The 14436-nt window shown below is 41.7% G+C and overlaps 1 long non-coding RNA gene across 1 annotated transcript in view; it reads left to right on the top strand.

Moving 5' to 3' along the window:
* LOC148044363 (uncharacterized) overlaps positions 1-13822 on the top strand; it is a 63264-nt gene extending 49442 nt beyond the window's left edge. Inside the window, exon 3 of the long non-coding RNA XR_015697573.1 lies at positions 13039-13822. This is a non-coding gene — a long non-coding RNA (uncharacterized LOC148044363). The remainder of the gene's footprint in view (positions 1-13038) is intronic.
* Positions 13823-14436: the final 614 nt, after the last annotated feature.

Here is a 14436-nt window from a genome sequence, read left to right as displayed (position 1 = left end):
AGAACTGAAATATATAACAAGGACTTTTTATTTTAGAAAATCTTAAGGCATAATAACTTCTGGCGCTCCTAGGATAAAGGAGACATTTGATAATGGAATGAATGGCTTAATAATGGCTCCTGAGATTCAGTGCTGCAGTAAATATTATTATTATGGGTGATTAGAGATCAAGATTAAAATACTTTGCACATAATGGAAAAGTGATATGCTTTAAGGGCACACTGCCAATCTTACAAATAGAGTCCATTGTCAGCAAAATGAACATACCTAGGGTTTCCATAGCTTTGACATTTTTCTTAGTGATACAACTGAAGAACTGGCTGGAGTTCAAATGTCAACAGTGGACATAAATCAGTGTTGTGACTGCTGGATGAAATTGTTCTATAATAGGTATTTGTGATCCAATGCAGTTCAAAATTTCCCATAGATTTAGTGTGTGTGAACATTCAATATTACTGAAATGTTTAATTTTAAAAGACCAAGAGTTAACCTCTTTTGGGGAATGCCATGCCATGTTTTTTGCACTGATTTAGTTACTCTTGGAGGGAATAAAAGCTAGAAATAGTAGATTATAGAATCCGTCTGGAAGGCTCAAAGAAGACTGATAGAATCCAACTAACAATATATTGTACTTTACCTCTTAAACCTAACCCTAAATAAACAATCAGGATAGTCAATTGTCTCAATATATACTTACAGAGAATTATCTTAGACTTAATTAAAGCCCATCAGTGAGCTTCCATAATTATAATCAATTTCCCATAATTATAAACAAATCTTCCTTTAGTGTAACATAATCATATTCATTTCTTGCACATGCATATTGTAAGGTGATGGTTCTCAAACAATCCCAAAATCCTGACAAAAGCTCAACACCTAGGAGAAAATGAATAAAAGTAGGAAATGCAGCAGTTATATACTTAATAGGAGCAACCTCATAGAGTTAAGGGCACTGAATTCTTATTAAAAAGCTTCTGTGTTTCATCCTTTGAATCTATTTGCTAGCAAGTTAACAAAAGGACTAGCTGAAATGTCAGTGTGGCGGATGAGAAAGAATATGTGCAAATCAGTTTTAGTTGTTCAACCCATGCTCAGGATTGATGTCTTATTTAAATAGATCTGAAATTATATCAGTGCTGACAGTACAAGAAAGTGGCAGTAAAATATCAAGATCATCTGCCCGTCCCATGTCTGAATCAAACCTGTCACTTAGTTTATGGCAGGCAGACTCACTATGTAGCAGAGAATCTTAAGCATTATACTAATTTGCTAGGTATTTGCACATTCTAGTTTAGAAAAGAATTTGTTATTGCAGTACCTCTCAAAAGTTAGTAAAAAATATTTCTACTGATTTATCATCTGAAAAAGAAACTGGATACCCATGGGTTGAAATAAGTTGCCCCAAACCATGAAACAAGGCCAATCCTTTGTTTACACAAAGCCTAATTCTATTATTATTACTTGATGGGTGGATAAATATGCCAAATCCAGTTGAACATCAGGATGACTGTGCAATGAACCATAATAATGTCCAAAAAGTCTGTTCAGTGGATAGCAATATCACTTAAACTTATATATCGCTTCATAGTGCTTTGCAGCCCTCTCTAAGGAGTCTACAGAGTCTGCCTATTGCCCCCAACAATCTGGGTCCTCATTTTATCCATCTCAGAAGGATGACGGCTGAGTAAATCTTGAGCCGGTGAGATTTGAACTGCTGAACTGCAGCTAGCAGTCAGCTGAAGTAGCCTACAGTACTGCACTCTAACCACTGTGCCACCTCGGTTCAAGGTACTTGGAAACAGGAGAAGAGAGAGAACTGGAGAAAAATCACAAAATACAAAGACCTGCAAATAGCAATAGTATAACTATAGCAAAAGAAAGCAAAGTTTAATAGTAATAGGTTTAGGTTTATTGGACTTATATGCTACCCTTCTCACAAAGGACTCAGGTTGGCGTACAATATAAAAAACACATATTACAAAAGTTAAAAGAAAGATTAAATAGAATATCCCAAAAAAACAATAGACATTTACAATGAAATTTAGAAATTAAATTAAAATTAACAATTAAAATTGATACTTTATTTTATTCAGACCAGGCCGGCTTGCTGGAAAAGCCAACATTTTAGGGCGTGCCGGAAGGACCAGAGGTCGGGAATTATGCAAAGCTCTGGGGGCAGCTCATTCCAAAGGGAAGGCGCTCCCACAGAAAAGGCTCTCCCCCTGGGGGTCACCGGCCAAAACTGCCTGGCTGATGGCACCCTGAGGAGGCCAACTCTGTGGGATTGTACTGGACGGTGGGAGGCTACCAATGGCAGTAGGTGGTCTGTTTATGGGTATCTTCCTCTTGCTTGCACTGGGCTTTGAGTTCTTCCAGCTTCTTAGCCACTGCCCTTTTCTTAATTTTGCCTCCTGCCATTTTTTCCTCTCAGACCTTCTCATTCGTCTCTTCATGTTGAGTCAACTTTTATTCAAGTCATATTTTCTTTTCCTCCTCTAACTGCTCTACTTGCTCCTGAGCCTGCAACACCTGAACACACCTTCGGAGGTGCTCTTCACATTTACATTTCATCTCCTCTAATTGTCATTTCTTTTCCTCCTCCATTTTCATTTTTCTTTGTTGCTTGGCTTTTTCAAAGGTGCTTTTTCAAGAGGCAACTGGACTTTCTTATTTTTTTTCTTTTGAAGATGTTTTGCTTCTCATCCAAGAAGCTTCTTCAGCTCTGACAGGATAGTGGGTAATGGAAGGATTTATATTCTTTGCAGACAACAGGTAATTTGCAACCTTTTAGAGGGTCATTGAAGTACTTGGATGTTTAGCTGTGTTCTCAAGGTAGTGCTGCTGGTTCTTGTAGTCTGCAATTTTTCTTCTGGAAGTCCATTCCTACTCCTACACCATTCCAAGGGTGTTCATCCCAAATTGTACAGCTAAAAGACTGTAGAGTTTCTCAGTCATCCAGATCATGTTTATCCCAAAGGTGCTTTTTTAGGAGGCAACTGGACTTTCTTGTTGTTGTTTTTTTGAAGATGTTTCACCTCTTCAACAACCCTCTAAAATTACCAGCTGTCTACAAGAAATATAAATATAAGTGGACAAAACACTTGAATACCATTAGCATCACTGGTATCCTATAGCTTTTCTGAAGGCAAATTTAATCTTCACGTGCCTCATTTGCATATGGAATGTTTTGCTTTTTAACCCTTGGTTAGCTCTTAAAAGGTGAAAAATTCCTTATGCAAAGGAGGCTCATAGTTCTCTAGCCTCCTCCTATTAACTTAAGCTGACCAGATTTTCAGATTGGAAAAGAGGGACGCCTTTGACCGGGGGGGGGGTGTTGATTAAAAAAATTTTTTTTTGTCAAAAGGTCACCCCAGGACACTGAAACCAGCATAAATATGAATCTGTTGCCAAACAAAATTTTGATCACGTGACCATGAGGATGCTGCAACGGTCGCTAAGTGTGAAAAATGGTCATCAGTCACTTTTTTCAATGCCATTGTAACTTTGGTCACTAAATGTTTTCTTTCCCCCTCCCCGAGACTCCTCACTTCTTCCTTCATTCCTCTTGCTTATCTACCTTCACCTTATCCGTCTTCTGCTCTTTCCCTCCCTTCCTTTCTCCTTCCATCCTCTCTTCTTTCCTCACTCACTCCCTTCCTCCTTTTCTCTTCCTTCCTCCTTCCATTCTTTCAGCTTCATTTCTTTTGCCTATCTACCTTCTCTGTCTTTTTGCTCTTTCCATTTCTCTCTTCCTCTTCGCTTCTGTTCCTTCCTCCCTCCCTTCTTTCCTTTCTAGTTCCATCTTTTCTTCTTTCCTCTCTCCCTCCCTTTTTCTTTTTTCCTTCCTTCCTCTTTCCTCTTGCCTATCAACTTCATCCTCTTTGTCTTTCTGCTCTTTCCCTCTCTTCCCCTTTTCTTCCTACCTCCTTCCCACTTTTCTCCCTCCCTTCTTCTTTTTCTTCTTTTTTTCTTCAATCTTCCTCCTTCTCCTCCCATTCTTTCTCCTTCCATCCATCTTTTCTCCTTCCATCTTCTCCCCCCTCCCTTCTTCTTTTTCCTTCCCCCCTCCCTCCCTCCTTCCTTCCTCTCCTTCCCTTTCTCGCACACAGGAAGGGGAGGGGAGGCTTTCTAGTCGCTTTCACAGCATAATTTCTTTATCTAACTTTTAAAAAACAGTGTGCAAATCAAACTTGAGATTTTCGTAACCTGCGAAGCACCAAGTTATTATCTTCTGTTGTTACAAATTCGCAGCTACTCCATTCTTTCCGATAGGGAACTGCATTTCCCAAGATGCCTCAGGTCCTCAAAGCGCTGAACGCGGTTTTGCAATTGACTCCAGCGAGGCCTGGTAGCCGCCGGCTGGGGTGGCTGTCAAGGCGCTGACAGCGGAGCAGACGCGCCGTTTGTTACTGCTTCCAGCAATCGAGACGGACGAGGGAAGAGGCGGTGGCGGGAAGCAACCAAGCCTTGCAGACTCGCTTCCCACCGCAGCACAGGGGCCACACAGGCGTGATTGCTTCCCACCCGGAGGTGGCGGCAAGAGCAGTGCGTTGTTGTTGGTCCATGGCTGGAGCCGGGCAGCGACTGTAAGGACTGCTCGGGCGAGGTGCGGAGGAAGAACGGAAGGTCCCCAACGCCCGCGATGACGGCTCCAGCCATGGACGAGCAGGCTGGCCCCAACAACAACAACGCGCTGCTCTTGCCGCCACCTCCGGGTGGGAAGCAACCAAGCCTTGCAGACTCGCTTCCCACCGCAGCACAGGGGCCGCACAGGCGTGATTGCTTCCCACCCGGAGGTGGCGGCAAGAGCAGTGCGTTGTTGTTGTTGGGGCCAGCCTGCTCGTCCATGGCTGGAGCCGGGCAGCGAGTGTAAGGACTGCTCGGGCGAGGTGCGGAGGAAGAACGGAAGGTCCCTAACGCCCGCGATGACGGCTCCAACCATGGACGAGCAGGCTGGCCCCAACAACAACAACGCGCTGCTCTTGCCGCCACCTCCGGGTGGGAAGCAACCAAGCCTTGCAGACTCGCTTCCCACCGCAGCACAGGGGCCGCACAGGCGTGATTGCTTCCCACCCGGAGGTGGCGGCAAGAGCAATGCGTTGTTGTTGTTGGGGCCAGCCTGCTCGTCCATGGCTGGAGCCGGGCAGCGACTGTAAGGACTGCTCGGGCGAGGTGCGGAGGAAGAACGGAAGGTCCCTAACGCCCGCGATGACGGCTCCAGCCATGGACGAGCAGGCTGGCCCCAACAACAACAACGCGCTGCTCTTGCCGCCACCTCTGGATGGGGTAGATTGATGGGGTATTTTAGAATTCAATCAGCGCAATAACAACTAAACAGGCAGGCATGCCAAGTGGCACAGGACAGGCAAGAATTTACCAGGGGCTTTTTAATTAGGGGTGGAGGGAGATGGACCTCAATTCAGGACCGCGTGAGGGAGTCCTGTTTTTTCAAGCAAGAATTCTCAAAGAGCAGTTGCTGCCGCGAACGAAAAGCAGTTTTTAACCCCAAGCGCGATGCCACGAATGTCACTATTTCCATCCAAGCCGCCACCACAATCCTTGCAAGCCGGCAAGAAAGCGGAAGCAAGAAGAAAAAAATACATGAATAACCACCCTCCCAAGCAGCCGGAGCTTGCAAATGGCGACGTTGCAATGAGGGTCGTACTCCTGACCCTCTAAAACTCTCGGGAAACTCCTTCGCAGCCACGGGGGGGGGGGGATCACAGGAGCAGCCCCACTGGCGGGAGAACGATGGGACGGCTGCGAAAAGGCACAAGGGGAGGGGGAGATTGACAGCAAGGGTTCGTCCCGCCGCTCGCCTTAAAGTTCTCGCCTAGCCAAACTCTGGGGTTGCAGCCGCTGCTCGCCATTCCCTCAACTCAGAGTACGGAGCGCGCGCAAAACCCTGCCAGGCGGGACTCCCCGCAAACCTCTCGCATATTCCCCCCCCTGCTTGCTCCGTCTTACCAGATTTTGGGGGGTATCTGTAGAGGAAATTGGACGGGACATCCACCTCTTCCACTCCGGCGTTCTGCCGGCTGGTGAGCGCTCCCATGCTTCAGGCACGGCGGCAGAGGGTATCCGGGGTTGCAGAGGGGGGCAGAGAGGAGGGGGGTGCGTCAGCTTCCCAGTTCGTGGCAGACCTTTTCTAGCCAGCTCAAAGGACTTCCCCGGACTTGCTTTGCTGAGCAGGGGCTTTAGTAGAAAGGAAAGCAACTTCAGAGCTGGTATCGGGCCAGCAAAGGCTTCCCACTGCCGGCATGACTTTGAAGTGCGGCTTTCCTTCCACGCGGGCCGACATGGAAGGCAAGCCAGCCCTTCAAACTCATGCTGGCACTTAAGTGTGCCCCTCGGCTGCCATTCAGCGAAAGATGTTTCGCTGAATGGCGGGCGAGTTCTAAACTGCCGGCATGACTTTGAAAGGGCTGGATTGCCTTCCGCGCGGGCCGAAGTGGAAGGCAAGCGGCAAGCCAACACTTCAAAGTCCTGCCGGCAGGCAGGGCTGGAGCGAGCGTGCTCCGTCCCGGTGGGTGCATGAGCGGGGCACTTTTCCAGCGCTCCTGTGCCTGGAGAGCTCCCTCTGCATATGAGCCCGGGATCCGCCATTTGCGCTCCCTTCCTCTGCCTCGCCACCCGCCTTCCCTATCTAGGGACTCCTCCAGCAGAAATAGCAGAGTCGCGTCGAGCGCCGCTCTGCCTTTCTCTGTGCTCTTCCCGCCCGGACGCCCAGAGCCTCCCAGCCCGCCCGGCCCGGGGTGAGTCAACTGCAGTGCAGCGGGTGGCGATCCCGCCACCCCCCCCTCACTCGCCCCGCCCGTCACTTACTCTGAGTTCGGAGAAGAAGCGGCGGCCCCAGGTGGCACTTTTCGCAGAGGTTTTTCCACAGCTTGTCCGGAAGTGGAGCTGGAAAGGCGAGCTCGCTCCCCGCTCACTCGCTACGCTACCCCGCCCTTGCGAGCGGCAACGGATGGGCGGGGGACTCATGCGGCATGCTAAGCGGACTCCAGCCAATCAGTGAGCTGGCTGGGATGGAAAACTTTAAGCATGCCGCGGTTTTCCATCCCAGCCAGCTCACTGATTGGCTGGAGTCCAGGCCAATCCAATCTGTGAGCGGCAGGCTGGGCTGGCTTAAATTTGTAGGTAGGAGGTAGGATAGAGAACAGAACAATGAGCCAGCCCAGCAAGCTAGCAGCTGATGGGCGGGAGCTGCGAGCGCCAAAAAAAGCGTGCTTTTTAAAAAGGCGGGCGGGACGCGGGAAAATGCGTTGGAAGGCGGGTGTGTCCCGCCAAAAGCGGGACGTCTGGTCACCTTATATTAACTGCACTAAGGAGACTCGGGGTCACTGTGACTTAGAGTCTGGGAGCAACTACCTTGGCCTTTTTAATTATTTTAAAAATAATTTCCTTTTCCTCAGGAGATTGGTGAGGCCCTGCCTCCCCTGCCTCTAGTGACTGCACGTCACTGATGGGAGGAAATTATTAGGTTTAATAAATGCCTTCACTCTCTCAGCGTACATATTCTGCTTGATATGAATAAATTTGTTAGTTTTAGCATGTAAAGCTGTTTGCTGTCAATTTTATCTATCATGGAACTTTGGCTTGTTTAAATCATTTTCCAAATAAATCACAATGTGTGAGTTCGCATAACACTTAGCCATAAAACTTTTATTAAAAATAAATATTTTTCATATTGTAAATTCCAACATGTTTTGTCAGAAGTGAATGCCATCTGTTCATCTGCTTTTTTTTTGAGAGATGAATTTGCAACTTTTTTTATATAAATGAGACAGAATGTTAAAACATTTGAAAGTGAAGCTGACAGCTTGATCCATCCATAGTAGAATTAATGCAGATTTATATTTTAAACCTAACCTGAAAATCTGGTTAGGAACGCCATCAGTTAAAACAGAACAGAAAAAAGCACCTTTTGATAATATGCCAATTAAAAGCACCGAGCAAACTATAGTTATAAATTTAGCTGACATAGGAATGAAGATACCCACAGTAGAAGAAATAATTTTTTAAGGACGCTTCAACAGTCAATCACTAGATACTGCTGACAGTTGCTATACATTTAGATCAGGGGTGGATTCCAGCAGTCACTACTGCCGGTTCCCTCATGGGCACGCTGCACATGTGCGCTTGATGCATGCTGTGCGTGCATGTGCAGTGCAATAAAAGTTGCTCGCAAAAAACAAGACAGAACCAGTTTAGGACGTGGCGGGCTGCCAAACTGGTCTGAACTGGTAGGAACCCACCACTGATATAGATGTATCCTGTAAGTGGAATGAGTGAGGATATACTGTAACATGCATCTCACGCTCTCTCTCCTTTCCTCCCTCTCCCCCCACCCTCCTCGGATAGTCTGATAATAATATCATTAATACTATATTGCAATCTCATAATCAGGACAAGTTGTATGTGGCTGGTTATGAAGGAGAAAATTACATGTGTTTCCAAAATGTGATTGGTTCATTAATGGATAAAATATGCCTGCAGGGAAACACAGACATAGAAACTTCTAACTTGCTTGCAACTGATTTTGAGTACTGAATTCATATTGGAAGGAATCCCAATGGTGGATCGTAAAATGAAGAAATGGTATTAGACATTTGTTTTCTACCAAGGTTTCTATGTTGCTATTAACTTAACATAGCTAGAAGACATCATTCTGTTAAGAGTGAATAAACTCTTACTAATTCCTGATACCTCTGGGTTCTCTGGAGTTCAGAGGATAGATATTTAGAGGAAATAAAGAAAAGGCAAATTGTGTTCTGAAAAGATGTGCTGTATTTTATATATATAAAATGTGAAATAAGTGGTAGATAGAATGGCAAATGAGAGGAATGTATCATAAAACTCTAGAATTGGAATGGGCAACACTCTTAACTTTTCAATTCTTACATTCAATCATTGGAAAAACCTGGCATCATTAAGAAACAAAAAGGCTGCCTTTTCCAGAATACTTAGATGTTTAAACATAATCAGCTAAAAGTATAAAATTATAGTTACCTGTTATGACAAAGCCATTTGACAGTGAGATGGGGGGCATATAAATTTAATAATAAATAAAATTATAAAATTATAGTAAGTTTTAAGAGGGAATCAATCTGTTCTCCAAAGAACCTATAGGGATGTTCCGACAGGCCTGGGGCTGATGAGTTCCTGCCCCTGCTCGAATGGTGTAGCTGTTGATTGTTTTTAAAATTGTGGTGTTGTGTTGTTCGTTGTCTTTCTTTTTTTCCTGTTTGTTTCCCCGCCCCCCCTGACTTGGTTTGTGAGCCGCCCTGAGTCCCTCTGGGAATAGGGCTGCATAGAAATACAATAAAATTGGGGGGGGGGAATCGAAACCTGAAGGCAAGACAAGAAGCAGTGGACAGAAATTAATCAAGGAGAAAAGCAACTGAGAACTAATGAGAAATTTCCCAATAGTTGGAACAATTAATCACTGGAAGTTTTTAAGAAGAGATTGGACAACCGTTTGTCCTGGTTGTCCAATGGCCTGAGCAGAGGGTTGGATTAAAAGGCCTCCAAGATCCCTTCCAACTCTCTTATTCTGTTAAATACATAGAGAATAGCAGTAATATTGCAAACAATATTTTACTCCTATCACTGTAAAGCAAAACAAAACCTAATGTTATCACTAGAGAAGCTATCCCAGTAATTCAGATTTATTCTCAAAAAGCCCAGGATTGCATTTCACTAATGAACATGTAAAATAAAATATATTCTTAGGCAACAAAATGCTATGTGTTTTCAAATAGAATAAAATAAAAATTCTTTTCATACTGTAATAAAGTAATACAATGAAAAATATTATTGTACACTCAGAAGAAAATATACCGTCCTAACCACAGATATAAGCAAACCGTGCATGATTTCATGGCCAGTAGCATGGCCTCAATGTATATGTTTGCAAGCCATTCCTTTTTCCTGGACTTGCCTCCTTCTCCTCCTACCTGCAGGAACAAGGGGCCTTTCCCATCTACAGCAAGTACCATCCATGTTCCTTCTTCCTGCTGCAATGTGGCCACAACATGCTAGCTTGTTTCCCTGCACCTCTCTCTCTCTCTCTCTCTCTCTCTCTCTCTCTCTCTCTCTCCCTCTCTCTCTCTCTCCCTCTCTCCCTCCCTCCCTCCCAAACATAAATTGCTATCCCAGTGTTAAGTGCCAGTAGACACTTTGGAATTAAATATCTCCTAAATTGAATAGATAAATAAACGTCATTGGTTAAAAAGCAATAATTTTTATGTATTTCATTTTTTAACAGAATATTTATACTACGGTGTTTGTATTTCAATCAAACAAATATAAACAATTTAGAAAAGCTTTACAAAAACACCTTAAGAATAAATCACCTACCAGAAGATGGAAAACATTACATATAAAACAAATCAAAATCAAGAACTGCAACAAAACAGCAGTAGGCAGCACAGATATACATCTGTTTATGCATCAATTCCCCAATCACTGAATGCCTGCTTAAAAACAACCAGCTTTAAGATAAGAGACTAATTTTATTTATGAATATCAACAGTCAGATCGATGACCTTAGAACAGTGTTTCTCAACCTTGGCAACTTGAAGATGTCCAGACTTCAACAGGCTTCGCTGTCTGGGGAATTCTGGGAGTTGAAGTGCGGACATCTTCAAGTTGCCAAGGTTGAGAAACACTGCCTTAGAAACTATGCAGTGACACTTAAAAAATGTTTTAAGCCAATGAGTTGAGGAAATTATTTTAAAAAACCCTCTTAAACTGGTGTCTCCCTAACTCCTTGATGTATAATAGGAAGGGGAGAGAAAACACCAGCTTTTAATATTCTATTGCTATAGCCTGTATCAACAAAGTACAGTTCCAATCAAATTTGTATAATCAATTTCTTATCCCAGGTTATCTTAAAGGACTAAACATTGAGGCAACTGATTTCTACTGAAGGGATACAGTAGAAAGCATTTATTTTTGTTTTCCCTTCTCCTGAATCCTTGGTGGACTGTTAGTATTTTCTCCCCCAGCATGACTTAGATGGACTGATTCTACTAGGAGCAGAAGATGCTCAGATGTTCAGGTCCAAGGCCATGTAGGCCTTTATAAATGATTACCACTTGGAATAGGATTCAGAAACAGTAAAATACATGCAGATATAGAGCCGAGGTGGCGCAGTGGTTAAATGCAGCACTGCAGGCTACTTCAGCTGACTGCAGTTCTGCAGTTCGGCTGTTCAAATCTCACTGACTCAGGGTTGACTCAGCCTTCCATCCTTCCGAGGTGGGTAAAATGAGGACCCGGATTGTTGTTGGGGGCAATATGCTGACTCTGTAAACCGCTTAGAGAGGGCTGAAAGCCCTATGAAGCGGTATATAAGTCTAACTGCTATTGCTATTGCTATTGCTAATCAACATATCTAAAATATAATATGGCTGGCATTTTCTAATACATCATTAATAGTTTCACTATAAGTAATTAAAGCTTGTAAGACATTTTATTCTGCCTAGTTCTGGGGCAGCACACATTTTATACACCATTTGTAATTTAAAAATGACTGTATTGAAATTTTAAAATACTTGATTAACATTATTGAATTTGATAAGAAAAAACTTATAAATACTAAGCAATTCATTAAGAGAATACTGTAACATATATATTAAATAAACTCTAAAATCTAAATTATGGATGTGGCAGAGTTTCTTGTGTAACTCTATAGTTAAAACATAGTTTCCAAATAGAATTGAATTTTGAATCAGTTTTACTTTTGAAAACATAAAGTTATTTTGGCATCAAAGCATCCTCCGACAATTTGGACAGTCATTCTTGCATAAAAGGGATTGAAGATTTTTTTCCAATAAGCAGTATATAGAAGCCTTATATCTATTAACATACACAATGACAGTTCAGTATATTGAAGAAATGAATGGTTTGGTAAAATTTAATAAAAATATTTCAGGATGAAAGGGATTGTGACATTCTATGATGAACTATTTGCCAGTATTGTTGAGCTTTGCAACATTGCCACCAAGGCAGTTCTTCAAATAATTACTTCTCCTCCATTTTAATATAACCTTGATGTATTGTTCTAAACTTTAGTTGAAATAAATAATTCAATCTGAAGATGATTCAGTTGAATTTCTATTACCTTTTTGCATTAGTTTGAAATCATATGTCTTTGGATTCATCTGAAGATTCAGTGGAATATATATGTGTACACTGTTAGTGAACCAAACTAAATAGAATAATTTCTTCAAAGTGAAATGCAAATTCACATCAAATCTTAAAAGTTAATTTAATATATTTAGATTTCAAACTTATTATTATTTTTAAATTAAGCTAATCCCATTACTTTTTCTTAGAAATAGTTCCTCCCTAAATATGTCATTTAACTTCTGTTTGCTTTCAAGATTTGCCTCTCCAACAGTGCATATGATTCAAATGTTAGAATAGCCAGTAATTAAAATTAAGATGTACATAGAACCTTTCATCTGTCAGTGGAAGCAAATGAAAATTCATGCATGAAAAGCCTTCACCCCCCTCTTTATTCAGTAAAAAGGAAACCCCAGCATGATTAAGCCCAAAATGGAATGATCCCTTTGTCCTCAGTAATGTTAGCATAAAACAAAATGTAATTGGATGTCTAGAGTTATAAAATCTGTAAAAGAGAATAAAAGCATACTCACTATGGCAGAAATGAAGCCAGTAATAATCGTGAAGAATACAGTTACACATATAGTCATTATATCTGAAATATTTGGGGGTACTCAAAAACACTTTCACCCAATAATACTGATATTTATAAGGAAATTTACCCAATAATACTGATATTTATAAGGAAATCTTTACAACAGCAATATTTATAAGGAAACAGACATATTTCCCACTTAACAGAGCTTATCTACTTGGAGCGATTTTGAGGAGCGCAGATGCTACAGTATCTAAATTCCTATTTCAAAGTAGACATATATATGGAGAAGCATATTTACCCATTATGCCCGTAGTAAGAGTAATAGTATGATAATGACCATAAGTATTTTTTATTTTATTTTTCAGATAACAATTTGCATAGGAGTCCTTCCTCGGTGCTGCTGAATAGAAGATAGGTAGTAGTGGCTGACTATCCATTCACATATTCTAGCAATTATCTAGTAAGATGGTGCAAAACTTCATTAAAACAAGGAAAGGAATCAAATTTTGCTAAGAAATATATGTTTTTGGCTTCACCTATTCACAATTGCAGAATAATTTATTTCTAGTCAAAATTCTAAAAAGGTACAAATGTTCTCAGGCTTCTGTTGGATTACAAGATGGGGGTGGGAAAATATGAAAAATTAGAAGTTGGACTGTACAGCTTATTCACTAACGTATTTTGCTAGCAAACTAACTATCAAGGATGATAGTAAAAAGGCAGTCATCAATTTATGAAGCATGTATGGAATGTCGTGATCCAATAATTGCTTTGATGTTGTTTTTCCTATGCTTTTTCCATGCTACTCACTTCTTCGTACAATTTCAATATGTTCCAGATGAGGGGTAAGGATGTTATGGGGAGGGTACATGTACAAAAGAAGCAGGACTTTATCACACAGTTGTGTCACAGTTGTGTCATCTTGATTACTATGATTGCTCTACCACAGGGGTGTCAAACTTCATGTGATGTATCAGGACCTTTTCCCCCTTTGCTAAACCGGGCAGTGGTGGGGCCAGCATGTGACGCATCCGGCCCATGGGCTGCAAGTGTGACACCCCTACTCTACCACAAGCATTTATGTCAAAGATTATCTGGACAGTTTTGACTATTTTCAACAAGAGATCAGTATACTCAATTTGTCTATGGATATGGATGTGTTAAAAAAATAAAAAAATAATTACATCATCATAGTGTCATCTGATCAGTTGGTGCTGGAGATAATCTTGATCACAATCAGATTTGCAATTTTATCTAGAAGACCCATGTATGTAAGAAACTGAACAACAGCATTATTTCCACAAGTCTGTAAATAATTGAAAGGCATAATACAAGGACATGATCTATTGATGATGTGGTTGCGGCATCCTGCTGTTTCTGATTTCAGTACTACTCTTCAGTGACTGTTGCTCCATTACTTTTGTTGTTTACTCTGATTGTTGCCTGAATTCTTCTTAGCTAGACATTACTAACCAGAACAAGGTACAGGTTCTTTTCTTTAAGAAAACATGCCTTATTTTAGTGTCACTAAATAAGAACCTTGAAAAGGAAAGGCATACCATACCTAATTGATTATTTCTTTCACTGGAGTCAATAATATAACTCTAACATATTTATTTCAGTTTAGTTTTATAAAAAATACTTCTTTAAAAGCAAGTATACTTAACAAATTTCATTAGTAATATAAGACTTGTTTATATTATCTTTAATAACCTAGGAATTATCTTAAGCAGTGACATAAATTTTCATACTGTCATCATCCA

Source organism: Thamnophis sirtalis, unplaced genomic scaffold (assembly GCF_051295495.1).
Source record: "Thamnophis sirtalis isolate CommonGarterSnake01/CBP01778 unplaced genomic scaffold, rThaSir2_p1.2 scaffold_8, whole genome shotgun sequence".
NCBI lineage: Eukaryota > Metazoa > Chordata > Lepidosauria > Squamata > Natricidae > Thamnophis > Thamnophis sirtalis.
The sequence above is the reverse complement of the archived record's forward strand: the minus strand, read 5'-3'. Positions and strand labels throughout refer to the sequence as shown.